At 40.0% G+C, this 27969-nt stretch overlaps 1 protein-coding gene across 1 annotated transcript in view; it reads left to right on the forward strand.

Moving 5' to 3' along the window:
* GUCY1A2 (guanylate cyclase 1 soluble subunit alpha 2) overlaps window positions 1-27969 on the forward strand; it is a 308179-nt gene that overhangs the window by 235060 nt on the left and 45150 nt on the right. The window lies entirely within an intron of this gene.

Below are 27969 nucleotides of genomic sequence, written 5' to 3' on the forward strand. Positions count from 1 at the left end.
TGATAGGGATTGTTGCTGATTCCACAGCACAAATGAAAACTTGACACCCAAATAACACCTAAAACAACACATTACAAATATGTTTTTTTCCTATGAAAAACAGTAAGAACAAAACATAAGTCATGAATCTACTGGGCAATTTATTTAACAATGTATACCTTTAACTGTATACAAAGCGATCTTAATATGTTCTGTTCTGTACTGTGCTGTTATTTTGTTCTGTTTTGTTCTTAATTTCAAACATGCAGTTCATAACTCTCTAAATTAATTTTTGAAATTAACCCATAGTTTGGAAAACACTGGCTGAAAAGATAATTAAACTAATTTACTAAGAAGTTAAAAAAATTGCAGGCTAGTATAATAAAAATCATTAGAACTGGAGCCATATACAAGGAAATTTTTAGAAATCAAGGTCATACTATCAAGGTCAGTTAAAAGAGTAGGCTGAATTCTCAAGAAATTAGGAAATAGGGTTGCTTGGGTTCATGTTCCAGGGTTCTAAATTTCATCTGTCAGTGTTTCAGAATCTATAAATGTGGAAAGAACATCCAGCTCCCTCAGAGAACGAACAGAGTGGGAACACAGAAGGGCTGAATAATGAGGTGCTGTGTCTCCTGTTTTCTCCCTCGGCTGCTTTGTTTCCTGCTGTCCCAGTGCATGTGTATACAGGAGGAGACATGGTGCTCAGGGTGCGTAGGTCCGTGCATCTATTCACAGCCAGCTGTATGCTGCTTATCGCTAGAGCCGGCTGGTCTATTACCTGAGGATCCTTTTGCATTTTTATATGTTTGTTTAGGTTTATTGTTTTGACAGTTGTCATGTTTTAAAGCTTCTCTTGTCCTCTCATAGAGGAAGAGCTTTTAGTCTCATAAGAGCAGAGCTCTATTATCATAATCACCTTTCAGAAAGGAGAAAATTACCTGTAATTTTTATGCTCTGAAGGTGTATCATCATAATTCAACCACCCACCTTACCCTGAAAATCAAATGGTGCTTTTCTTGAAAAAGAAACTTCTTCGTTCTCTCCTGTTTCTTCATGTTCTTTGGAGGAAATGAGAGATTGAGAATCTGGGAAATCCCACCAAGCTTCCGTGAGCTGCGCATGCCTCTGCTCGAGGTCAGCTCTTGGGATTAAGAATATCGCTGCTGTGGGCTGGGGTGCCTGGCTGGTTTGGTCTGTCGGGCGCCCAGCTCTTGATTTCAGCTCAGGCCATGATCTCGGGGTCATGGGGCTGGTGGTGATAGAAACGGAGATCTCCCTCTGCCCCTGCCCTGATGTCCCCTGCCTACACACCCTCTAAAAAAAATTAGGAAAAAAAATCATTGTCATGGGAATCCACAAGGAACAACAGTTGTAACGCATTCTAATAAAAAAGCACTGTTCAAGGCGATAGGAACCCTCACATCAGCCGTGACCTTTCCATAAGGTCTTTCACATATAGAAACAACACCTTTGCTGGTGTAGACAGTCCCTTCTGGGAGTTCCCCCAGCAGCACTCCTGGAAATCCATCTCCTGGGAAATGAAAGATAACAGATGAATACACGGGTGTGCAGGCCACACAGCGCGGGCGCGATCACACACACACACGCCACTAAATATGCACATTACTTATCAGTATTAAGACCTCACAAAATTTCAGTTGTAATTGATTATCTTCTAGTGTTGGAGGAAAAAAAAAAAAGATTGGTGGGGGGAGGGGAAGCACCTTTTACCACTTGTTGCTGGATGTCCTCTGCAACTGGGATCGCACGTGTTTCTAAGAAGCTTCTGTAGTAGGAACCCTTGGGCAGGTGTTGCCTTCTTCACCTTACAGTGCCTCTGCCAGTACAGCTACCCTGAACCTGACTGCCTGTGGCGTCGTCTGGGTGTCCTTTGAAACTCGAGTTCGGTCATGAAGTGACTTCGGGAGGGGCCGCCTACTGCCTGAGTGTTTGTGAAGCAGGAGGGCATTTTCGAGATTCTGACCGGTCTCAGGGTGAAGAAGTTTGACTTTTTAAACCTAGTGTTTCCCAAATATATTATTTCATAAACCATCCTTTGACATCTTGAAAGACAGTGCTTATTTGCATAATTCAGAATGGAAAACAGGGTTGGAACGAGTGCCATTTTGTTTCTTCCTGGGTGACTTTGCCATCGCTTTTTCTACAATGCTTTCTTATCTTCAGTTGACTTGGAAACTTTCTCTTCCCTTCGAACAATAAGCCTTCCTCTCCTGGATCACTGCTCTTTTGTACCGCCCCAGTGTACTTCAGTGCTATCAGCTATAAACACCACAGCCGTGGCCATTAGTACATGTAGATTTGAGAAGTTCTGATATTGATTCCTGATTCTTGTCCTTTGATTCACTCGGCACGTCAGTGTGGCTTTTCACGCGCTAGCGGAGTGCACGCCTCCTCTGCCCCCCCCCCCCCAGCGGTCCTGGATCACTGTGAAAGCCGGACAGACTTCGGGTGCTGGAGGGTGAGGGGCTGCAGTGCTGAGAAGGCCAACAGGGAACATAGATGTGTGTCTGGCTGTTTCCTTACTTCGATGATGATGGTCTCCGTTGATGTGATCAGACGTCGTCATCGCCATCACCATCATCATCTCGTTAGTGGGAGGACTGGATGTTGGTTGACGGCTCACTTCATGCCGAGCATATGTGAGAACATAGGTCAGTGTTAATTTTCTCGAGTTCTCTTGGCGCCCCCATAAGGTACACCTTGCTTTCCTCTTTCTAAGTAGGCTCAGATCAATAACGTGACTTGCCCACTCGCACAGTGCTACATGGCAGAGCCAGAAACCAAACCTCAGCCATTAGAGCACAGAGCTCCCCTCCCCCACCATGACCTCCCAGTACTTATCACCCCTGAAGTGCCCGGTGCTGACATGCTCCCCGATGTCATTAGCTTGCCTCATGGTTCTGCTTTCCTGGGACGGTGCCTCAACTTGGAGCCAAAAAGAAAACACTTCCGTTCTTGAATCCTAACCACGGGGCTTAAGATGGAAGCTCACCGTGGCTTTCTCAAACGGATACTGAAGATGACTGTCAAAATAACTGAAAAGATACAATTTTGAAAACAAAGTCCCCGAAAAGGGTATCATTTAGAGTTACATTAGATGGTAAACATATCTTCTGGGCTCAAAATGCATCCCTTTGATTGTTGTTAGTGAAGAGCCGAGGTAGTGTTTAAGGAATGCTTGAGGAACTTCTTGGCGAAAGATAGAAATTGCTATCCAGATGCAAGAGATCACATCGACTATGAGGGGCCAACGTCGCAAGTACATATTAGGGCAGTCTTGTTGCACATTAGGCAGTCTTCCTGTATGGTTACTTGTTATTTATTGAGTGTCTGTTGTGTACAAATGGGTGACTAGTTAAAAGGAAGTATCCTTTTATTGTTACAGAATAAACACTGACTAATGTTTATGCCATGTCATAAAAGGCATTTTAATATGAAAATCTCAGCCAACTGAAATACTGGTATGTAGCAAGAAGGGATAATTAAAATAAATATTTGATAAGATTTTATTGTTTAAAAATGGGATGCAATTTAATGAGGGATGTAATACACAGTGGTGTACTAAAGTGGCTAATAAATAACTATGTGTTTTTGGGAGGAAGGAAAAACCAATTAGACAAAACATTTCTCGTGTATTTTTTAAAAGTGTGTGTGTGTGTGTGTGTGTGTGTGTGTGTGTGTGTCTACAACTCTCACTACACATTACCCAAGAATTGTGGAGTTCAGTAAGACCCCTTTAAGTACAGATATCATTAAATAAAAATACAAGAGCTAAATAATTTTTAATGTGAATATTGTATTCTGGTAGTTGCTAGTCCCACTTTCTGTGAACTGTGTGGGATGCGCAGCTCTATGCTGAACAGCTCAATCCTGCCTTTACTTCTTACTTACTCTGTTAACTAGTGGAGAATAGAACTTAACGTTTCTCTTTCCACAATCTAATTGTGTTTATTCTTTGTCTTTATGATTAACAATGTTTTAGCATTTTAAATAATTTTATACCAAGAGGTTTACACTCAGGAGCTTACCAAGAACAAGAAAATATTTGGTTGGACAAGCTTTTTGGAAGCATCAAAGTGGAAACATAATTTAAAAAGTAGAAGTTTAAGGACAAAGAAAAGTCAATCCTGATCCACTTTTGACAATGTTAAGTACATACTGAGATGCAGTTTTTGATGAAGTATGTAATTAACTGCTTTTCTGTGGACTGTGAAATGAGCTCTGCCCTGGCCCCCAGATCATCATTCTGTGATGACTAACATGATTTTCAAACGTTAAGGAGGTCTCAGCCGCCTCTGTTTTCACTCAGTAGTACAGGTTCTCAATTACTCTTCAAACAGCTCGTAAAACAGGCTCATTCTATGACATGACAAGGAAAGCTCTTCTATGCGCTCCCTTTCAGAAGCTTCTCTTTCAAAAAGGCCTAAGAAAATGTAAGGGTCAGAAGAATAAGGTGGAGAAAGTGTGTACAAAATAAGTTAAATTCTTCAGGAAGGCAACAGATCTGATCATTAAAAACCAAACCAAACCCCTCATTTTGATGAACACACAGGGCAATATTTGCTAAATGAAAGCTTCCAAAGATTCCTACACGCTCACCAACTGCCTTGTCTTCAGTGCGCTTTTTGGGCCCGAGTGATTGCGAACCACATTTCCTCCACTTAATGCAGGAGTGGGTGATGGGTGCGGATACTCACCGTCTAAAACTGATGTACATTGTTCATCCAGGGCTTGCTTGGTAGTTCAAGTCTGACTTAGTTTCTAAATTGGAACATGATTCATCTAAGATTGGGGGGAGATTCTTAAACTTAGGAACATAAAAAAAAGGTAATCTTTCAGTTTCCAGAATATTATATTAAACTGTGGAGTTTTGTTTCCATCTCTGGGCATGTTCATAGATTTAATTCGTTTTGACAGACATACTTTGTGCCTTACTTGGGTGTGAAACACTCTTCTGAGGCGTGGGTTTCTGAATGGAAAGGGTCTTGGTGTATATTATGTGAGAAACCAAAGATTTAAAAAACATGAATGACTTTCTCTGATCTCAGTGAGCTCACAAACTAGTGGGAGAGACAGACGTATAAACCCATGATGATGTGTAAGTGGAAAATTAGTGTGTGGCTAACACAGGAGAGCTCAGGGAGGACCCAAATCCAAGCTACGGTCAGGGAAAACCCAGGTTCAGTGTTAGCACAGAGGGAACGGGGGGCTCTGTGGCCAGGCTGAGGGCATGACTTTTTCCAAGTGGAGAAAAGACCACTTGGGAAGCAGTGTGGCTCGACTTTGAAGGGAGAACTCGAGAAAGAAAGATAAATTAGGAGATTTTTGTAGGAATCCATGAGAGATGATGCGAGTCTGAAGTAAAGCAGTCGTGTCGGAGGAGATGAGGAAGGGTCAAAACCGCATTTGACTCCGCACTGACAGCTGTCACTGTTGGATGACACGGGGTGCGCACGGGGACGGGAGAGGGCCCCCGGGATGCCGGCGTGGGGGGCCACCTGTGAGGGTGCGACACTGTGACCCTAACTGGAACCTGTCAAAGGCCAAAAGACCGCTTTTATTTACTTTCTTTATTATTAAAACATAAAGAAAAAAAAAAGTAAAGAAAATTTGCAGGTTAACAGACAAATACCAAAGGAAAAAAATACCAAAGGAAAGTTGGGTCTTCGTGGAAAGAGGACTTCTGAGTCTCCCTACGGCGAGCCGCCTCTGCTCACTTCACGCCGGAGTGGATGACGGGGCGGGCGCGGGAGAGGAGCGGCCGAAATTCCGGACGCCCGGTTGGCTGGTTTTTGTTTTCGTTTTGCCTCCACTTATTATCTGGTTTTGCCGAATGTATTTCGATAAGAACGTGAACTGTGGTAGAAGAGCTCAAACGACAGTCACTGGAAAGACCGTAAGTGCTGAGTCAGTCACACGACGCAAACGTGGGGGGGTCGTTTCTTCTTCTCAAGTAATACACGTATTGGGTTAGCCCGAGGAGAGGCTACGGGGCGGCTTCTTCCATGTCCGTGTGTGCTGACTGTGTTCTTGAGCCCGGACACACTGCACAGAAATGAGTATCCGTCCAGTGCAGGAAGCGGTTACCTACAGAAGGACTAAAAGGATTCGGTGCACAAGACGGTGACATTTTTATTTAATGGTAAAATTCATCATGTTGGCTGTGATTGTGTTCGCACAAGGAGAGGTCCCATGTACTGCCGTGACCACAGTACATTTTTTTCTCCGTGATTATACGTGGGTGGTGCCAGAAGAGGCCCCGCGCTTTGCCGAAAGCGTTCTGTTTCTGTCCTAAAGAGTAACTTGACAGCGGTACAGAGCTGCCACCGCTGTGTCCCTCCCAACCTCTGGTTCCACTTCCTTCTCTCTTTCTTCTAAGGAAACACCGTCTCTGATTCTTGAAAGCTCAACTTCTATGGTGGTTTTCTGTTTTTCCTCCTTCCTTCTCCCGCGACGTACAGTGTCCTCACACCTCGCCGGTCGCCTCGTTGCACAGCCGCGTTCACTTGGTGACAACGGACGACCTGTCGCCGCCCCTGGGAGCGCCGGTGCGACGGTCTGGAGCTGCTCTGCCCCGTGCTCCGCCCCGAGCCACGGTGGTGAGTGGGCACTTTGGGCGTAGCTACTCCCAACCGAGACGTGCTGTGAATGAAAAGCACCAGATTGCAGATGCTCGCTGTGCCCGGCGCTGTGACCGGCCGTCATTCAGCTGAGCCCCTGACTCGGTTTCTGCTCAGGTCAGGAGCTGGCTGGTTGTGAGATCGAGCCCCACGTCGGGCTCCAGGCTCACTGCGGGGTCTGCCTCTCTCTCTTCTCTGCCCTTCCCCCCGCTTGTTCTCTTCCTCAAAAAACAAAAACAAGGGGTGCCTGCGTGGCTCAGTGGGTTAATCCTCTGCCTTCGGCTCAGGTCATGATCTCAGGGTCCTGGGATTGAGCCCCACATCGGGCTCTCTGCTAGGCGGGGGGCCTGCTTCCTCCTCTCTGCCTGTGTCTCTGCCTACTTGTGATCTCTGTCTGTCAAATAAATAAATAAAATCTTTAAAAACAAAAACAAAAACAAGTACTTCCTATAAAAAAAAAGGAATATAACATCGCAGTTTTCAATTTGTTTACGCTTTGAATGGTTGTATTGTGGGTATATCAGGTTAAATAAAATAGACACTGACCTGCTTCTGATTTTTCATTTGACTACTAGAAAATTTTACATTTCGTATGTGCGTGCGTTGCGATGAATGCTGCTGGCATTAGAGAAGGCGCACTTTCTGCTCTGAGGCAACAGAACTAGAGGCGAGGCGACACCATCGTCCTCATGTGGTCAGATCCACCGAAGGGACTGAAGAGGACAGTGCATCTTTGCTTCTCAGAAGCACCTGAGGAGGGGTTTTGGATCATCCTAAGAGCAAGACATCAGCATTTCAGTAGAGAAAACCTCATGCCAGGAAAGGCCTGGTGACAAAAAAGGCTGCCGAAGTAGGTTCCTCAGGTTTACTGATCCCATCTCCTTAGAAACCGAACTTCCGTCTGGGAAGTATTTCCAGGCCTTACCAGTGGCCCTGCTCAGCCGGTGTGTCCCCGGCCCTGCCTGCCTCCTGCCTCAGCCCTGCGGGTGAGGACGCAGGTCGGGGACGGCCGTCTGTGGCCCGTGGTTCTGTGGGGCTCACCTTGGGGTGTGGCTCCTAAAAGGAGAAGACCGGATACAGCTCACCCGACAGCTGTGGGTCATCCCGCCAGAGAAGGCGGAGAGGACTGGAGGACTGCTAGCCATGTGTCTCCTGCGAGTGAGGACCGCTTAGTGGTCACCACAAAGTATCTCATGAGTGAGGAAGGTGAACACAAGAAACAGAAATGTCATGTTGTTCCTTTACCGGTGACACAAACCCAACTCTAGATACTTTGATCCATAAACCATTTCAGGATGATTTGAAGAAAGACTATGAGTCTTAGTGATTGTTTGCAAATGATCCTTTGTTCATATTTTGGCAAAATCCTGACGTTTCAACATTCGAGCTTGCCGAGGAGTAGAGCCTGTGTGGTCGGAGAGGGTGACACAGATGAGACCGCGTGGACAGCAGTCGTTTGGCAGATGAGTCAGAAGAATCTGAGTCTGAACAGGAGGAACCCTTAGGAATAGTTTCCCCAATTACTTGGCTCCTCCTTTTTTTTAATGGGTGTGCAGAGAGAGAGAGTGATAAAAAATTCATCTCTAAGTGTGAAGAAATATTTTGGTATCTGTTGTAGGAAATTCTAAGAGATAAAAAAGCATTATGTTCTGGTTTAATTGCTTGTGGGTTTTTTTTTTCCTTTCTTAGTGGTACATAAACTAATTATGCATCTTATAATATATGGAGTCTTCAAATTCATGAAATACAGTATTTTTTTCCAGTCTGTTGTGAATAATTTCATCAGGTTTACAGGATATTCTTAGTGTGGCCAAATGCCGTGGCCAGCCAAGGGCAAAGCCATGAAGTGAGGAAAGTGTATCTTTGATTTGGGTTCCTTTTGTTCTTTCTCAAATGGAAAAGCAGGTCAGTACAACCAAAGGGCAAAGGATTTGGAGTGCAAAGACCCAGGTTTTTAGTTCTTGTTTCAATAATTGCTGGATTTTTGAACTGGTGTGGGTCATAGCCCCTCTGGGTTTTCTCTGGGGAAAATGATATACCCACTTTGTGTTCCTTAGAAAGTGGTTACATCTGAAAGGCACTCCACAATATTAGTCACTATTACACGGTCCTTCTTTTACAGATAAAATAGGAACTCAGACTCAAAATGTATTGTTGTCTGTTCACACCCACAGTCATAACGCTGGGACCAGTCAATCTCCAGCCTGTATGTGGCGCAGTGTTTCAGTCTCCAGCACTTAGAGGAGAGCATTCTCAGAAGACTGACAGTGTTTCTGAGAGGTGCTCCTTGATTTCCTGTGCTGCTCATGTTAGGACATTGCTTTGCTAAGGTTCCTCCTCCCGGCCCGGCGTGCTCACTGTTTCCTTCTGGCTGTTGAGGAGACCAGGGTCCCTGCCCCTTCCTTTACCAGTTACTGCCCCTTGCTGGGTCCCTACCGCTGGCTCTCTCGTTAGGAAGCCATGATGTTTGTGCTCAGTATCTCCCTCTCTCTTTCTCGCTTTCTCTCTCTCTCTTTCTTTCTTTCTTTCTTTCTTTCTCAGTATCTTACTCCCTTGGAGCCAGTCTTTCTGGGGCTTCAGTCTGTTAAATAGTTAACATTATAAAGTAGACTTTTTAAATCATCTCATTTTAATAGAGCTCACTACTTTAAAAACGATCTTGAAGCAGACTCTTTTTCAGTCTTAAAGAAGTATTCATGGAAGTGGGGAGATACTGCTCAAGGGGTATCAACTTTGAGTTATCAGAGGAATAAATTTAGGGATCTAACACACTGCATGGTGATTATAGCAGACAGTACAGCGTCATGTGCCCGACTTGTTGCTAAGAGAGCAGACCTGAGATGTCCTTATCGCAAGAAGGAGAGGGTAAGCACGTCTGAAGCGAGATGATAGCTAATCATGTGGCGGTAAATCCAGACAACCAGTTACCTTGAAGCTCCCCCGTTCTGTGTCAGTCGTATCTCAGTAATACGGCAGGGGGCGCTAGTGGTGAGACTGTCAGAGGCGGGAAGAGCATGGTGCCTTGGCCAGTGTTGGGGAATTAACTTGCTGAGGAAATAGTGCCTGGTGTCTTCCACCAACTTATTATAAGCCTTCCTTACTTCATTTATACCTTGAGTTCATCTTGCCTCAGGGGATTTAAACAGTCCCATTAAACATAGTTAATGTATTCATGTTCTTTAAAATGATGGCTTTCAAATGGTCTAACTGTAAGGCATAGTAAAAATTTTACACCTTGACCCACAGCACACATATATGTTCACATGGTATGTAAGGTGCGCATAATGAAAGCGAAAGAATAATAAAACTTAACTTTACAACTCACTAAAAGATTGGCACCAGCAGTTTAAAAAGCACTGATTTTTTAAAATAATTCTTTTGGCAAACTTGATCAGAAATATGTTTGGTAGCCTAGAAGTGACTTTATGGAAAAGAAGTATTTCAGAAAGCATTACAGTGCTAAAATGTAACAAATAATCTTAGATCAGTCATCTGTCCCAGTTCTGAATTTTCCATTCCCGCATTACTTTAGTCTGAGGGACTAAATTTCTGCACATGATTTTGTAGCAGATAAATGAGAGACAGAAAGTAAGGATACTGTTTTTATCAAGTTTAGTCTATACGTTCTGCTCTCTGTGATCCTATCTTACGTTTCCTTCTTACTTGGCTAAAGGAGTCCAGGCTCTCTTACAATAGTGAGAAAAATCATTCATCCTAAAGTCAGAGCTTGAAGGGTTTCCTGCTCTCCATATTGGTTTTTCACTAAGTCTGACCCCATTAAACATTTCAGGGTTAGAGATAACATCTTTTTTCCTTAAAGGAAAAGCTTCATCATCATCATTTTTTGCCTAAATATTTTGCTGGCGGTATGGAAACACAATCATGATATCTGATATTTAATGTCATAGGTTAAGGATTGATTATTCCATTTTGTCATCATGAGCAAATTCAGCAAAGGTAGTAAGGTCTTGTGAAGCTAACTGTATGTACCTAAAACTGAAGACTGTGAATACAAAATAGACCAGTTTGATTAAAGGAGGTTGTTCAGCCATTTAAGGAGTGACTTCTCTTCCTTATCACTTTAGAATAATATGCTTGATTAAGCCAGTGTAGAAAATACAGAAAGATAACTTCTGGGGATTAAAGGTACACATGGGCACAAGAAGATTACAGTCTAGAATAGGAACACCAGGCTTATAAAAATAATTGAAGTACAATGTGATCAATGAACCATCGAAATATGTACAGAGTACGGTGATACTAAAATATCATGAGAGAAGTGTCCAAAACATGGGTTCCTTACACTGAATCTTGGAGGAATGTAGAGAGGAAATTATTCCAAAGGAAGGGATAGTTGTGGGAAACTCTCAAGCTGTTTTCCATCTTCCTAGCCTGGCCATAATTAACTGTGATGATGCTGGCAGGTATGACATCCTCTAAACTTATAAAAAGAGCTAATTTATCATTAAGGAGTCATTTTTCCCCCTGCTGGTTTTACAATGATTGGCTGGCTTGTGTCATTGTAGAAATGGTCTCTAATTAAATTGTACTGAATTTCTAAAGGGCAGTTTCCACTAAATGACTATGTATGTTTTCCCCTTAGGTTTCCTGAGCTTAGTCTCTCCCTGTGACAGAAGTAAGACCTTTTTACCTCTCAGTTTCCTGGCGAGGTTGCTTGTTTGCTAAGTCACACACCCAGCCCAGAGAAATGAAAAATCGTTTTAGTCATTAAGTTGGCAATGCTATTTCTACAAATCGGTTCAGAGCACTACAAGGAATTGAAAAATACTCAAGATCTGAAATGGCAAAGCTCAGAGTCGGTACTGTGTGATGGCGGTAGAGAGCAGAGAGCAGACCAGTCCTTCCCTCCTAACTTCAACCCCCCATATCAGAGTTTTTAATCAGGTTTTAAAAAAAATAAAAACATGAATTTGTGGCAGCATGAGATTTTTATTTGCTTATTCTATGTCCATTAAGATGCAGATGTCATCAAAGCAGAGACCTCATCTGACTGTTTTTATTCCTATCTCTTCAATACATAGAACCTTGTGTAGCATATATTAAGAACCCCACAAATGTTTGGCTTGTGAATGAATATCTAAATGAAATAAACCTAGACTGAATGAATTGCACCTTTTCTTCTGGCAGTTATACTATTTATGAATAGGAAGACACAGTTATATTCTCAAAACCAGGGTAGAAGGAAATGAGCATTTTGTGATTTTGTTTTTCTTAAACATTGCAATGGAATTTTAGGTATTTGGTTCATTTATTCATTTAAAATTTGTTGAACACTTACTGTTTCTCACACAAAAATAAATGGACACAGTCTCTCTTCTCATGGAATATAGATTTTGATGGGTAGCAAATGTTTAAACAAGTTAAGTGCTATAATATTGATTCTTGGTATTTTAACATTTACATTCTCAGTTTTAATTATTCACCAGTGAGTACAGAGTAGGTAGACATCGTAAATATTTTCCCCTCTGTATTTAAATGACCCATGCTACACGAGTGGTCAGTGAGCTTGAATTGTTCACTATCTACACATTCATCTGGATTAACGTGCTGTGTCTCTTCTTTTAGAAAAAATTTTAAATTAAAATTAAATTTTTTTAGGGTTGGGGGGAAGAGGGAGAGATAGAGTCTTAAGCAGGCTCCATGCTGAGTGCAGAGCCTGGTGATGCAGGTCTCAGTCTCACAACCCGGAGATCATGAGCTGAAATCAAGAGTCTGATGCTCAACTGAGCCACCTAGGTTCCCCCTCCATTTTTTTAGAGGGGGGAGGGGCAGAGGGGGAGAGAGAGAGTCTCTCCTTAAATAAACATTTTCGGGAGAAACTATTTGACAATGTAGTATCGTGAATTTAGGGATTTCCAAAGATTTGTTTAGATTACGAAAGAAAGGCCCTTTTCATCTCTTCAGTAAAATTTTAAGAGTCTCCTGTCGTGTATATGTGGGCAAAGGAGAAGAGTGTAAAAGAACCAAGACACCAGAGAGGATGGAATCATCCTCTGCTGAAGGGTGGGAGGAGGGGAGGTCAAGAGAGCAGGGAATTCTTTATTAAGAAGGAATTTCAAATGAGTATTGAGGATTAAATAAAATTAATAGGAATTTCTCAGGTAGTTGAGGTATGGAGAACAATACAAGCAGAAGAAATAACATATACCAAATCCCAGAAAAGTGAATTATTCGGTGAATTTAGAAAACAGCAAAGCACAGGGTCTTTTAAGAGCAAAAATTACAAATAGTATCAGATGAAATGGGACCATTGTCGAGGTCAAGAAAAATACAAATTCTTTGCAAAGGGGTTTGGATATTATAAGTAATTTCAGTGTACCACATCTAGTTTCTGAATAGGAGTTGTTTTTCTTTTTAAGAGATCTGTGATATTTTTTCCCAAAAGTGTTACAGTATTTTTCCTCTTGTGGAATTCTTTTAAAATGGCTGGGGCAAAGGAACAATTCAAAAATGTGACCCTTGTGCTGTGTTTAGTAGATTGAACATTCTTCTGAGGCTTAAGAAATTAAGAATGTATGTGGTTTCCTTCCAAGATCAAGAGACGAAGGTCATCTAATTGAGAAGCTCATGTCTTCCATTGCATGTTCTCATCTTGCAGATGTGGGGAAAATTCCAGTGGCTGGATTTTTGTTAGCCAGATTCAGTGAGTCTGGTTCAGGGGACTCTGAGCAAGGAAACTCTCCAGATGGGCTTTCTCAGGACATGTCTTGAATTTGGTCTCCCATTGTCAGAATGGGTCCCCGAGTCCTTGCTCACACAACATGGTTGTCCTTCCTACCTGTCGTCTTCTTTCTCCAGAACTTAGGCAGCTCTACTAAGGGACTGACTCTTATTTTGAGAGATTTTCTTTATTATCAAAATCCCCCTTTTTTTCATTGCCTGAAACTTTATTACTTGAATCCTCATGCATCACCGACTTCTTGGTTTTTGTCCTGCCATTTTGCTCTGATCTACTTCTACCTTTGCCTGCTCTACAGCTTCAGACCCTTGACTTGGATTCAGATCTTTGGCTTTACTTTGATTATGAATCTTTTCAATATTTTTGTTCTTCAAAACTGTTTAAGTAGCTTTTTTTTTCTTCCCCCATGGTTCACTGGTCAATTTGCCAAAGCCAAGGCTTCTAAAACTGCTTCAGAGCTGGTATCTCCCATTCAAATCTAACTCATGCTTAATGCTCCCATTCAGATCTTCATCCCACCCAAAGGAAGGTCTTCTTTCTTCTTTAGCCTTATTTCAATCCATGACACCCAGCACACTAATCCAGAGTTTGGGGCATCCTCCCCTATAATTCTTCTTTTATCCTTACCTGTATTCACTCACCAAGTCAGTTGGCCACCTACCCGTCTCTCTAAGAAGGCTCTGTGTTTCCATCAGCATTATCACTCTCACATTTTACAAAGAACTCCTTTAGCCTGTAGTCTTTGTGGCTTAGCCAGAAGTCTAAACTCATTTTCCATCCTGAGGCCCATATTAATACTCTAAGTCAGAAATATAATATGCCAGTGTACAACTTGAGTTTTGCTTGTTTACCTAATACATAAATATTTGTCAGTCACCTGTTTGTAAGACCGATAGAATTGAGTCTCAGTCTCTGGGTGGTTTTCTGCAGTCCTTGTCATACTTAAAATGCACAGCCTAGTCTGTCTGCCTGTCGAAACAATGGGAATCATACTGGACAAGATATGCTTTTATTTGGCTTTTCCCCCCTAAAAGGTCCTGCATTGTCCAGAGGGACAGAATCTGGTGTCAGAAGCTAGGGTCCACTGCTGTCACTGTGATATTCCCTGGACATTCAGGCACTTAATGAAACATGCAGATGTCTCTTACCGACTACCTATTAAGTTCATAATATAAATAGTTATCTTAATATTTCCGCTGTTTTCTTCAGAGTACTCTGAAACGCTTCTGATTCCTTTCGGGGAGAATATAGTCTTCATTAATATTATGACCGAAAGTAATTACCTATTGAAATGTGTTATTTTATACTAAAAAATGATATTCTACCATGGCTTGATTTTTGTTTTGATAATACCCTTTTCTAATTAAAATAACTTAAATATACACATACATGCACACACACACACACACACGTGTAAATAAAATTGCAGTTGTTTGGTATAATTTTGGTAATTGTTAGTTATCTCCGTCCCCTGCCATACGCTAAACAGACATCACAGCCCCATACGTCAGTGGCTGCGTTTTGCTGCGTCCCAACTCGTGGTTACAGCGCTCACAGGCAGCCCTTAGATCGTTCCACAGGGCGAGTGCCTTTGCTCGGATACACTCACGTAACCTGACTTGGTTACTTCTGTTTACTCATGTGATTGTTTTTAACTTGGTAAGAGAAGTAAAGTGAAAAGGAGTGGAGGAATACCTTTGGCAAGTTTCTGGCAAATTATTCTTTACTTAGATCCATTTTTTTAGGACATTTCTTTTATGAAGAGGAACAATTGAAGGAAACAAAACACATTTCAAATATCTAATTCAGAAGGCTTAGTAAGATTCTGAAGTATTTAAAGAAACGATTTATTCATATTTTACTTCAGTATTTATTGAGCTACTACTATGTGCAGGAATGTTTTAGTAGGTGCTGGGGTGGAACAGAGAGCTAGACAGATGCAATCCTTGTTTTCCCAGATTTAGCACCAAGTAGAGAAGACAGATAATGAAAAAAAAAATTAATAAAATGTAGTAACTGTTAGGGGAAACACTGGGACTACAGTTCATGCCAGCGAGCCCAATCTTCCCGATGAGAGGCTGCCTGGGAGAAGTGACGTACGGGCTGTGGTCTGAAAGATGAGAAGCCATCCGGAGAGATCCAGAATTAAGGAAAGCAGAGGGAGCACTTACGCACAGGCATGGGCCACAGATGGTGGTTAAGCTGGGTGTATGAAGAATGGGAATGACCCCAGAGAAGTGGGAGAAGGGAGTCAGATCAAGGAAGAACTAACGATAAAGGCCGAGGGGAGTGAAGTCAGCTTGGTGTTTTTAGGAACCTGTAGGTCACTTGGTACTATAAGAAAATATATCAAAAGAACTATATATACATATATTTTATATATATGTGTACATATATATTATATATATAGTTTTATAAAGTCATAAAGTGATAAACACAAAATAAGAATCAGAAATCCTTTTTTTTTTTTTTTTAAACTATAAAATGGTTTGGTTCAAGCTACCGAGTTCTTATCCTGCATTTCATGTGCTCAGAAAATGGATTCAGAACAAATTCATAAATACTGTTCTAGGAATTCTATGTGTGAAGAGATCCCCTATAGTTAGCATTGTGTGTGTGTATCACACGCGTGTGCACGCGCACACACACACACACACAGAATTTGCTCTTTGATGACTGGCTTTGTATATATTCATTTATCATTACCTTTTTGAAGAAAAAAGTTTCCCACTCTTTTTTCTTTTGCTTGCTTGGACGGCATCAGTGTCACTAATTAGAAGCAAATATTACAAAGCCTTTCATTCCAAACCTTAGAGCTTTCTCTCAAAGCCCAGGTTAACAGCAGAGCCCTGGTTCGAAGAGCTGACTTACTCCAGTCCACGGACTCACTGATTCGTGAGAGCCTGTTTTCCTTAGATTTTGTACAAGAGAAGACCATCAAACATAAAAACATCAAAGCTGGACTGAAGCAGCCCAAAAAGAACAATTTTGAGATTTGAGTAGTAGTTTTAGTTCCAGTTGCTAAGCTTTTTATGTTCTTTTTGCGGTCATTCTCTAGTTCCTACTCATTTTTAGCCTGATTTGCGATGATCTAAAGATGCTTGTAAAGTTCTGAAATGATGTTACTTTATCAGTCACTAGACTAAAAAGACAAGCAGAGGCAGGACTTAGATATAAAACACTGATTGAAGGTCCCCTGTTTAAAAGATGCTTTTCATTTGTAGTTTGCAAATATTGATGACGGACACAAAGATAAGTAAGTATCCAGTAACTTGAGTGGTAAAAATGCACTGCGGTAAGTTATTCAAGGAAAGAAAGAGTGACGTTTGTGTTCAGTGTAGAATTTCCTCTCATTCATTCTTCTGATCCGTTCACTTATTCAGTCAACAAACTTTTAAAGATTGTGTACTAAATACAAAATTCAGTGGTAGATTAAGATACAGACGTGGTTTGAAACTGAAGGGAATAGTAAAGTAAATGGTTCTCAAATACTGCAGTATCCATGCCTCTTTCAAAAAGCTGATAAAGACGATGGATACAGTAGACATGCACATCTTGGAGACCTGTGGTTGCCTCGAAGGTGACCGTTGGACCCCTTGGGATCAGTGAAGCCTGCGTAGTGATTTCTTAATTTCTAGTTTTGTTCGTTGTTTGCATTTTGTCTCCCAACCCAAGGTTTATTTAAAAGAGTTTACCTTTAAAATTAATATTGGGCCAAATCTTCCAGAAACACCTCCAGTTGAGGTATCTGTGGTTGATATTCAGAAGCCAGCCTGCTCAGTAAAGCGAGCGTGAGCGCCATCTAATGCCCACACGAAATAAACGTTGGTAACAGCCGTAGTAACACAATGGGATTAGGGCGTGTAACATTTGTAAAGATTAAAAAAAGGTTGTACATTTGTGCTGTTATCTGTGCAGGATCATACATGATTTAAACTTTAAAATAAACTTTTTATTTACTAACACTTCTGGATTTTCAGAATAATCACAAAGATAGTACAGAGTTCCCAAAACTCTATACCCAGCTTTCCCCCCAAATAGTATGGCACTATCGTTATAATTAATAAACTGACATGGATACATTATTATCAGCCAAAATCTATAATTTATTCATATTTCTTCAATTTTTCCTTACTGTCCTTTCCCTGTCCCAAGATTCCATCTAGGATAGCACACTGCATTTAATGGTCACTTTCCTTAGGCTTAGTTATGATTGTTGTTATATTTGAATTTTACTGTAGCTTCCTGTTACTTTGCAAAATATTTCTTCAAAGTTTTCAGAAAACAATTTTTGTTATTCCTTTGATAACACGTGTAACTATTTAAACAGATTTTGTGGAGGTTTGTATAAATTACAATTGAAATTATACAAATTGTATAAATTACCCTTGTGCATTTTCATCTCTTGTAATGATGAAAAAAGAATAAGAAGGAGCAGTACCAAGATGTGATTATAAAGACTCATGCAGTAGAAACTGTAAGAATCCTGTTTCCATTTGGAGTGTAACCCTCACTAGCTATGTTCTTTGGCACACCACTCACACTTTTGCTTTAGTTTCCATATTTGTGGAATAAGGTCTGTGAACCAAGAAATTCCCCAGCCCTTGCACTATGAGAGGATTAAAAAAATATTTTCCCAGTGCAAGTTATAATCCTAGTGTTTCGTATTGGATATGAGTGAAGATTTATTAGTATGCACCTACTAAGCCGATGCATTATCTCGATATTATAGATGAGAAAATGTAGAGAAGTAATTGCCCATGACCATTTAGCAAGTAAGCAATGGGTCAGATTCCCAGTATAACAACTTCCAAAGAGACAGCACCCCTTTCCGAACCCATAACCCTACAGTGCTCTCCACCCGCTGCCGTGCTTATGCTAGGCTCCTCCAGTGACCAACGCTCCAGGATGAGATGGTTTCTCTTTATAGTTCTTTTGCCACTCGCTGTGTGAAACTCCATAAAATGCCATATATGAGCCTTTGTCTCCAACCTACTGAAAAGCATTAAGTCTGAGGCATATTCACAGTTCTACTCTATTGGCTAATTTTTAAAAAACATTTTATTTATTGATTAGAGAGAGAGAGAGACAGAGAGAGCGAGCTCATGGTGGGGGAGGGGCAGAGGGAGAAGGAAAGGAAGACCCCCTGGTGAGCAGGGAGCACAAGGAGGGGCTCAATCCCAGGTCCCTGAGATCCTGACCTGAGCCAGAGGCAGATGCTTAACTGATTGAACCACCCAGGTGCCTCACTATTTGCTGACATTTTAATAAAACATGTATTTTTAGTCTTTTCAAAAGTCTTCGAGAGATACACAGGAATACTGTCTTCTGGAAGCAAGATGGAATATTGTGTTTCCTTTTCAAGGCTGCACGGAATTAGTGTGCATGTGAATCTTGAAGGCTCAGGGCGTGAGCTGGGAAGCAGGGAGGCCTCTGGAGCGACCAGGCTCCTGTGGTACTGATGACCCGTTAGTGTGTGTGAGAGACATAGCAAGTCCAGAGTTAAAAGTCCCAAGACCCACATCTTATTTCAAACTCATTACATCAGAATCTTGGGAAGCGAGAACCAAACAGCAATTTTAAAGCGCCCTAGTTGATTTCGAAGTGTTGCCAAGAGTTACACATTGTAACTCAGGAGTTGGTTACTTTCCTTTTTTGGGGGGGTAAACTTGTCCTTGTCATCAATTCTTACAAAGGAGAAAGGTGTGGCTTACAAAAGAGGATAATTAGTAAAGATTTTTTACTGAACACATCTATCAAGTGCATTTTTTCTATCTCAGACATAGAACTTTTGAGATGTGAAATGAATTAAATTTGGCCTAAAGAAATTTGATTATCAGCAGTAGGCACGGACATCACAATATAGTATATGCCATTTCCTCATAGAAGAACTGGGTTTTAAGTAGTATTTAAGTGGAAAATCATGTATCTGCAAATTTTGTTTTTAATTTTTTTAACAATAATTTTAATATCTAGAATCTGAAGGTGGTATTTATTGAGCACGTGTATGTTTTTCTTAAATAAGATTCCTATCTTTGCTTTGTAAGATCTGAGCTTCATTGAAGTGAATAAAGTCTTTGTGTCCTTCTTGTCCTCCACAGTGCCTAGCAAGTGTCCGAGATCGAATTGTTAGGTGAGGACTTTAGATGAGAGAGCGGGGCACAAAGGGAAAGGAAGAGATGGGAGCTGAGGAAGGAATGAGGAGTGGAAGAGGGCAAACATGGTCTCACATTTTGCCTTTTTTTTTAAAATTTCTTTTCAGCATAACAGTATTCATTGTTTTTGCACCACACCCAGTGCTCCATGCAATCCGTGCCCTCTCTAATACCCACCACCTGGTTCCCCCAACTCCCACCCCCCCCCTTCAAGATCCTCAGGTTGCATTTTATAATTCCTTTAAGGTATGAAAAAGCAGGGGTTATTTTCTATTCTTTGAAATTGCGCATTTCCCAGGTTACTATCAAAAGGGCTCAAACTTCGGGATATTTTTGTTGAAAGGAAAGTAATTCTATTGGCTGACTTTGGTCCTTGGTCTTGAGAATAAGATATACATAAATAGATAAAAATAATAAAAATAGAAATAAATAAAAAAATATAGTTTAGATGGTTTAATTTATAAATTGATAATTACACACTCCATGCTGTTAGAATTCTTTGCTAAATCCCATTATCCCATTTCTACATATTTAAGCTTTTTTAAAATAATTTTTTTGAGTCCACAATATTGTAGTTTCTTGTAGACTAGAAATTTGCTCCAGATTATCTGTTAAGATCTGCATTTTGACAGTAAATGATTTACATCAGTTAACAGAGAGAATTAGTAGCAATACTTTTTAGTAGTAGTCTTAAAATAGAAGCTTCTAAGAGCTTTGACGTTTTAGCAATTTATAGACTTTGTTGGTTACAAACGAAACCATTAACAAGGAATGCCTTTATGATATGAGAAATAAATTTCAATCTGTGTGATTAAATAGTAAAGATGTATGTAATACAATGATTTGGTTAATGTTATGGATATGATTAGTAGAGTGTTTCCTTAGCATCCTGGATAGACGGCCAAGGATTGGATGTTTCTTAAAGAAAAAGGTTTTGAATTATTTTCCGCATATTAGAATGAAAATCAAATGCTTGTAGAAAATAGTATCTATCACTTTCTCAAATTTCTAAAATATTCCTTTTAATTCTGCTTTTGTTATTATAATGAGCAGTTCCTTATGTTTTTAATTACAATACTATGTTAAGTGATGTATCTTGTCCACATTTCTGGCACAAAATGGTGTGTTTCTCAACTGCAAAATTATATGTATTCCTAAATATAGGCACATTTAACTTAAATATGTCAGTTGATTTAAATCAGTTTCTTTCTTTAAAAACAATTCTTAAAGCATTTTTTTCTGCACAAAGATCAACTTTCAAATCCAACTTAGAGGCCTATTTAATAGTAACTCTCCTACAAGTTCAGTCAAATTTAAAATATTAGGCATCCAGTGTTTTTAAATAATCACAGTGGTTCTTGGTACACAGTAACGGTACACAGTAACAGTATCATAAGTGGTGGTGGTGCTGGGCCATATTGCTGAACCCCCTTCACAGCCTCCAGTAACATGTTCAGTGGTGTCTGTTGGAGGATTCCAGGCATGCCCTCCTAATCATCTCTGGTAAGGTCCTGTCTTTCCCCTCAAAAACACATAAACAAGATTACAAACTCACTTTCTCCCCTAACTCGAAAGGACCTATTATTTGAAATGTCACCATTTTATTTTATAGAAGTAATTCTCTTTCTTGTGTCTGAAGTTATAGGTTACCATACCGGTGATGGGAGCCTTTTTTGGGGAGTAGGGGGTCAAATATTTTCTGTAAATTGAAATTTGTCTATGAATAGTACTTCTGTGATGTTTAAAGTAAACACAGTAAGACATTTTTGCCCAAAGTGCTGTTTGTTCAAGTATATGACTTGAGAATGCGACATCCTGACACCACCATTTGGAGGCTGAGTCCCCTGATAGAAGGGAAAATGCCACATATCGACAGAGATTATTTCTCCCTGTTTTCTTGGACATGGGGTAAACAAGGAGAAGTTGTTTAAAAAACAAAACTACCTACGTTATATGAGTTGATTCTATTCTGCCTAAGAATCTTGAGCTTTAAAATAAGAATTTAAAACATTAATTGGTATTTTCCTGTCAGGGAGATAGTGATTATTAATAAAAACATGATAAAAATGTCAAGATCAATTTCACTTATCTCATTTTATTAGGGAAGGGATTATTTTATGATAAAACCTATAATGCATGGTAATATGGGAGAAGGATGAAGTACTTGCTTCCCTCCCCATTTCCTAATCATGTGAATCATGATTTTAGTGGCCTGACTATTCAAACAGTTAATTAACTATTTTTAACAGCTTAAAATCTTAACAACATGAATCTAAGAATGAAACTTAAATGCAGACATGAGTAAACTGCTAACTGGCATTTTCTACCAGAAGTCTTGGTTTTGTTTTGTTTTTTTTTGTTTTGTTTTGTTTTGTTTTACTATAGACCTTCTGTTTGAATGTGGACATTCTGTCTTGCTCAAATAGGACTATTTCAACACAAACTGGTATTTGTTTAATAACTTGCTGGCTCGGAACTCATGTTAATCATGGTTTCAGTTGGATTTGGACATTGGGGAATTAGTAAACGTATTGACTGAATTATAAACGGGTCTGTAGCGTTGCCTTTGATGCCGCAAGCAGTGTAGTTGGGTACCGTGGCGTATGGGAAGAGAACTGACCATTTTTGGAAGTGCTGACTGTGGGCTAATTGCTCTTTTTCATTGTGCTCCTCTGGACTTCAGTTTATTTGTGAAATGAGGAGCCAGACTAATGAATCCGTTGCTGTCTTCCAACCCAAAGATTTCTGTTGACTAAACCAGGGAGTTTTGGCTAACTGAGATTGAACTACATAAGCCTTCTATTTTTAGGAGTCGTGGGAGAAATGTCTAAAAATGCAGTTGTGTTTGTGCCTCAGCTAATGAACGATCGGTACAGTATTATAAGAATAATGGCATTTTTTGATAATTGGGGACTTTGATGTTTCCCGGGGTTGTGTAGTGTTTCACACATACAGGTGCAGGAGGCGGAGTAACAGATATCCTAACCTCAGGATAGATCCAGAAGTTACTGTGTTTTTCAGTGATTCCCTAGGACAAACACTATTTTTTCTTCTTCGTAAGTGTCCTCTAAAAAGTGAAGTCTGGTGTTACACATCAAAGCTTTGATCTGATACATGCATTTATTATTTTGCATGTGTGCTGGTCTTCTAAGTATCAGTTGCTGGAAGTCTGTTCAGTGCAGGTTTTCTCGGACTCCGCACTGCTGATACTTTGGACTGGAAAATCCTTTGTTGTGGGGAAGCTGTCCTGGGCATCCCTAGCTCGACTGAGCAGATGCCAGTAGCAGCTCCCCATCCCAGCGGTGAAAATAAAAAAATGTCTCAAGACATTGCCAGATGTTGACTGAAGGGCGGAAATGTCCCTAGGTAACGACCCCTGGTTTAGTGCGCAGCCCCCCCCCCGCCTTTAGTTAGGATACAAAGTTAGGAGGTACTGGGCAGATCGATGCTGATGGTACTGAGTGGTTAAATTATTTAAATAATGTTAAAGCTCTTCAAAGTGAATCTATATTCCTCATTGAGCATTAAATGTGTCTATTTTGTGTACCTTCTAGAAGTTCTTGATATACTCTGAGTGAGGCAATCACTTATTTCCATAGATAGGCAATAATTCCTCGGAAATCTCAATAAGTTGTCAGAGGAGATGCAAATTAAAAGAGTCTGGTGATTTCATTTGTAAGTTCCCATGAGATCTCCTTTACTTCCACAATTAAATAATTCTCCAAATTTCATTTTATTATATGGTAGAGACAAGGACAACAGGTCTCTGCTCTTTGTGTGGTTGTTGATATGTTTGTGTATGTTGTCAGTGGCCTTCTAAAAGATAATTTTTTTAAATGACCACTTCTCCATCCACCCACCCCAAGATATCAGGGTTTTGATGATGAATATTTTTCAGGTTATAATAATTCTATTTTGATAATTTGGTTTAAAAAAACCCTCAGGTCTTTTGAAAGGAAGCATTGGTGGAACCATATAAGCTTTCCATGTAGTTGGTGTGGGGTATGGAGTCTTTTTCTCAAACAAAAAGCACAGAATAAAGAGGCTGTGAGATGTGTCAATGTGATATTCACTTCTTTGGGCCTCCTGCTTAAAGGGACCAGTACAGTGATTATAGGCCCAAACTGACAATCTTTGTATCTGAGGTCTGAGTGTTTTTCAGGCAAGCCTGCATTACACAGGGAGCTGAATATAAATAGGTCTTGTAAAAGCAGAAAGAAACTTAAAGAAATATAATAATATTGCAAAATCCTTTGCTAACTTTAGAGAAAGGTGGCTTATAATTATCTTGATTAAAAGGACTATTATTACTCAGCATTTTTTTAACCTTTTTAAACCCAAATAGATAGTAACTTATCAGAAACAGGCCTACATTTTTCATAAAGATAGGCTTCTTAAAAAAAAAAAAAAGTATTATCTAACTTCTCCCATTTAATATAGAATAACAGAGACTGGATTTATACTTCTACCTTAAACGATTAAAAATCTGGAGGAAAAAAATATAGTAGAACAGTGTATGACACTGGCCACTGGGCAGTAGAAAGCAGTGATCCCTGAGATAGGAAACAAATGAGATGAGACATACGATTTCCCTGATTTATTGCTTTGGGAACATCCAGGCTGTGGTGCAAGGAGAAGCAAACCAGGAGGCATCCAATGAACTCCTGGAGTGGAAGAGACAGAGCTGAGAGTCTGGGGAGATCAGAGAAGTCAGAGGTCACAGACAGAGTACCGGCAAGGAGAAAGTTGCACAAAACCCACAGAGATCTTGCAGAGCCTCCTATGTGTTCTGCACAGCCCTGATTACTGTTTGCATCTGAGGAAACCACTGAGTCTAATAGGGAAAAACACCTGGAAGGATTAGAGCAAAAGGTTCTTGGCATTCACACAGGACCTGGGAGGAAAAATGCTTGCTCCCATCAGTAAGACGGGAGTACCTCCTAAAACATGGGCACTGGGTCCATTCTTGCCTTAGTGGTGTGGAATAACAAGCCCTACATGAAATACTCCTCAGGCCTTGCCCAGCAAATCTTAAAAAAGCAAGACTCAAAAAGAACAAATTATTTCCAAATAATCTGACTACATCCCTAAGTAGAACTCAGGAATATTTACAAGATTATGAAAAATAGGGGCACCTAGGTGGCTCAGTGGGTTAAGTGTCTGTGTTTGGCTCAGGTCATGATCTCAGGGTCCTGGGATCAAGCCTCACATCAGACTCCCTACTGAGCGGGGAGTCCGCTTCTCCCTCTCCTTCTGCTACTCTTCCCTGCTTGTGCTCGTTCACTCTCTCTCTCAGATAAAATAAAATCTTAAAGGAATATAAAAAAAATCCAGCATTCAACAAAGTCAAATTAATGATACCGAACATCCAACCAAAAATTACTAGCGTATTGTAAAACTGAAAAATATGACCCATAATGATGAGAAAGACCAATCAAAACTGAAACAGACTCACAGTTGTTTGAATTAGTGAAGTATTAAAACAGTTATTTTAACTGTATTCCATATGTTCAAAAGGTAATTTGATACCTGAAAAATAATTTCCAAATTGAACTTCTAGAGATGAAAAACACAATTTCTGAGATGAAACATGCCCTGAATAAGGTTAACAAAAGATTAGACATTCCAAAAGAAAAGATTAGCAAATTTGAAGGCATTACAACAGAAGTTATCCAAAATAAACAGAAAAAAATATTTTAAATGAGTAAATTAGTCAACCATGGAAATAGTTTTCAGTATCCCAATAGATATGTTCTTGGAGTCTCTGAGAGAGAAAGGTGGATATAAAACATATTTGAAGAATAGCTGAAATTCTTCCAAATTTGATGAAAACTATAAAACCACAGATCCAAGACACCCAACAAACCCCACATGTAAGAAACATGAAGAAAACAACATCAAGAGAAATCGAAACTAAATTTTGCAAAACTAGCAAAAAATAGAAAAAACTCAAAACAACCAGAAGAAAAAAAAGATCTTTTACATATAAAGGAATTAAGAAAAGGATGGCAGTAGTGTTTTCATAGGTAACAATGCAAAGGAGACAATGCCATACTAAAGTATGGCAAGGATGGGGGAAAAACCCTGTCAACCTAGAATTCTATACCCAGCGAAAATATCTGTCAGATAGGAAGACAAAATAAAGACTTTATCAAATGTACAAAAGCCAAAAGAATTCATCATCATAAACCTATCATGCAAAAATTGTTTAAGAAATTCTTTTAGACAGAAGGAAAATGAAGATCACCTGAAAAGGCAACATCATGACCTTTCCCCTGGGCAGGAAGGGTCTATTTTGCCCCATTATGAGTTTGAACATGAGGGTGCTCCTTATTCAGCTTCAGGTTTCCCAGTAAGGAATAGGTGACAAGCATGAGGAGAAAACTGGTGATAAGGAACTGGTCCCTGACCGAACAGAGCTTCCTGACCATATGGATCACTCACCCTGGAAACTGTTACTGAGAGACTGATCAAAGTACACTCTTTAGGATTTCTGTGTTTTAGAGTATTTTTGATACTGCACATTGACCCTTATCTTAAAACAATTACTTTTAAAGCTGTAAAGTTGCCTTCTACATTAAGATCTTTAATCTACTTGGAATTTTTTTTTTCAACATGAAGATACATTCGATCCAGAGCAGCCCAATGGAAATACTATCTTGTTCTCACTAACCTGAAATGCCAACCCTATCATATATCAACCACCTATATATGCATGGAAGTCTTCCTGGGCGATCTCTTCTGTTAGTCTGTTTCTCTGTCTAGACACCAGTATTATGATATCCACGTACTAATTAGATACATTTATACAAGTAAGAAAATATTCTTTCTTCTTTCTGAAATTTACCTTGATTCTTCCTAGCCTGTTGAATTTCCAAATTAGTGTTAGGATCATTTTTAAAAAAATAGATGAAGAGGTTTATTAAGAATTCCAGCCAGATCACGTTAGTTTCAACCTGTCTTACTAACACTTGATAAGTACTAAACTCTCCAGTCCATGACAAAAGTCAGTCACAGAATGACTTCTTGTCTTCACAACTACAGGGCCAAAAGCAGATGTGGTGGTGAAGGGTGACATTTCACTTAGGTAGTAGGCATCTAGGGGTCAGATCTCTTCCTTCTCTTCCACATTCCCTTAGCAGTAAGGATAACATTTCCCACTGGGTCAACATTAGCTTCAGTTATTTTGGTGTAGACTTTGTAGATACAGTGTCATTGCTGTAATCACATTTAAGTACATACCAACTGCACATGGAAGGCATGGGTCAGACTATATTTATCAGATTCACAATGTAAAATACACAGCACTTAATATATTTTCCAGGGTTTTCAGTAGATACTTCTTGGCTGACTCGAGGGTTAAATTCTCTTTAACTTCATTAACTTCATTTTAATATAATGTTGAAGAATTCTGACAATTTATCAACATTTATCATTTACTGTTGAGGGCCTACTTTGCTCTAAGTACAATACTAAGTACTGAATATTCAGCAGTTGAGAAATAGATATGGATTGCTTCTTTGTTTTTTGATTTTGATGAAGTCCCAAAAGTTTATTTTTGCTTTTGTTTCCTTTGCCTTTGGAGACATATCTCGAAAGAAGTTGCTGTGGCTGATATCGAAGAGATTACTGCCTATGTTCTCCTCTAGGATTCTGATGGATTCCTGTCTCACGTTAGGTCTTTTATCCATTTTGAGTTTATCTTTGTGTACTGTGTAAGAGAATGGTCGAATTTCATTCTTCTACAAATAGCTGTCCCGTTTTCCCAGCACCATTTATTGAAGAGACTGTCTTTTTTCCACTGTATATTTTTTCCTGTTTTGTCGAAGATTAATTTACCATAGAGTTGAGGGTCCATATCTGGGCTCTCTACTTTGTTCCACTGGTTTATGTGTCTTTTTTATGCCAGCAAAGGAAACAGTCAAAAAAACAAAGAGGCAACCCACGGAATGGGAAAAGATATTTGCAAATGACAGTACAGACAAAAGGTTGATATCCAGGATCTATAATGAACTCCTCAAACTCAACACACACAAAACAGGCAATCATATAAAAAAAAAATGGGCAGAAGACATGAACAGACACTTCTCCAATGAAGACAAACAAATGGCTATCAGACACATGAAAAAATGTTCATCATCACTAGCCCTCAGGGAGATTCAAATTAAAACCACATTGAAATATCACCTTACACCAGTTAGAATGGCCAAAATTAACAAGACAGGAAACAACATGTGTTGGAGGGGATGTGGAGAAAGGGGAACCCTCTTCCACTGTTGGTGGGAATGCAAGTTGGTGCTGCCTCTTTGGAGAACAGTGTAGAGATTCCTCAAGAAATTAAAAATAGAACTTCCCTATGACCCTGCAATTGCACTCCTGGGTATGTACCCCAAAGATACAGATGTCGTGAAAAGAAGGGCCATCTGTACCCAATGTTTATAGCAGCAATGGCCACGGTCGCCAAACTATGGAAAGAACCAAGATGCCCTTC

This window comes from Mustela nigripes, chromosome 1, assembly GCF_022355385.1.
Source record: "Mustela nigripes isolate SB6536 chromosome 1, MUSNIG.SB6536, whole genome shotgun sequence".
Taxonomy (NCBI): domain Eukaryota; kingdom Metazoa; phylum Chordata; class Mammalia; order Carnivora; family Mustelidae; genus Mustela; species Mustela nigripes.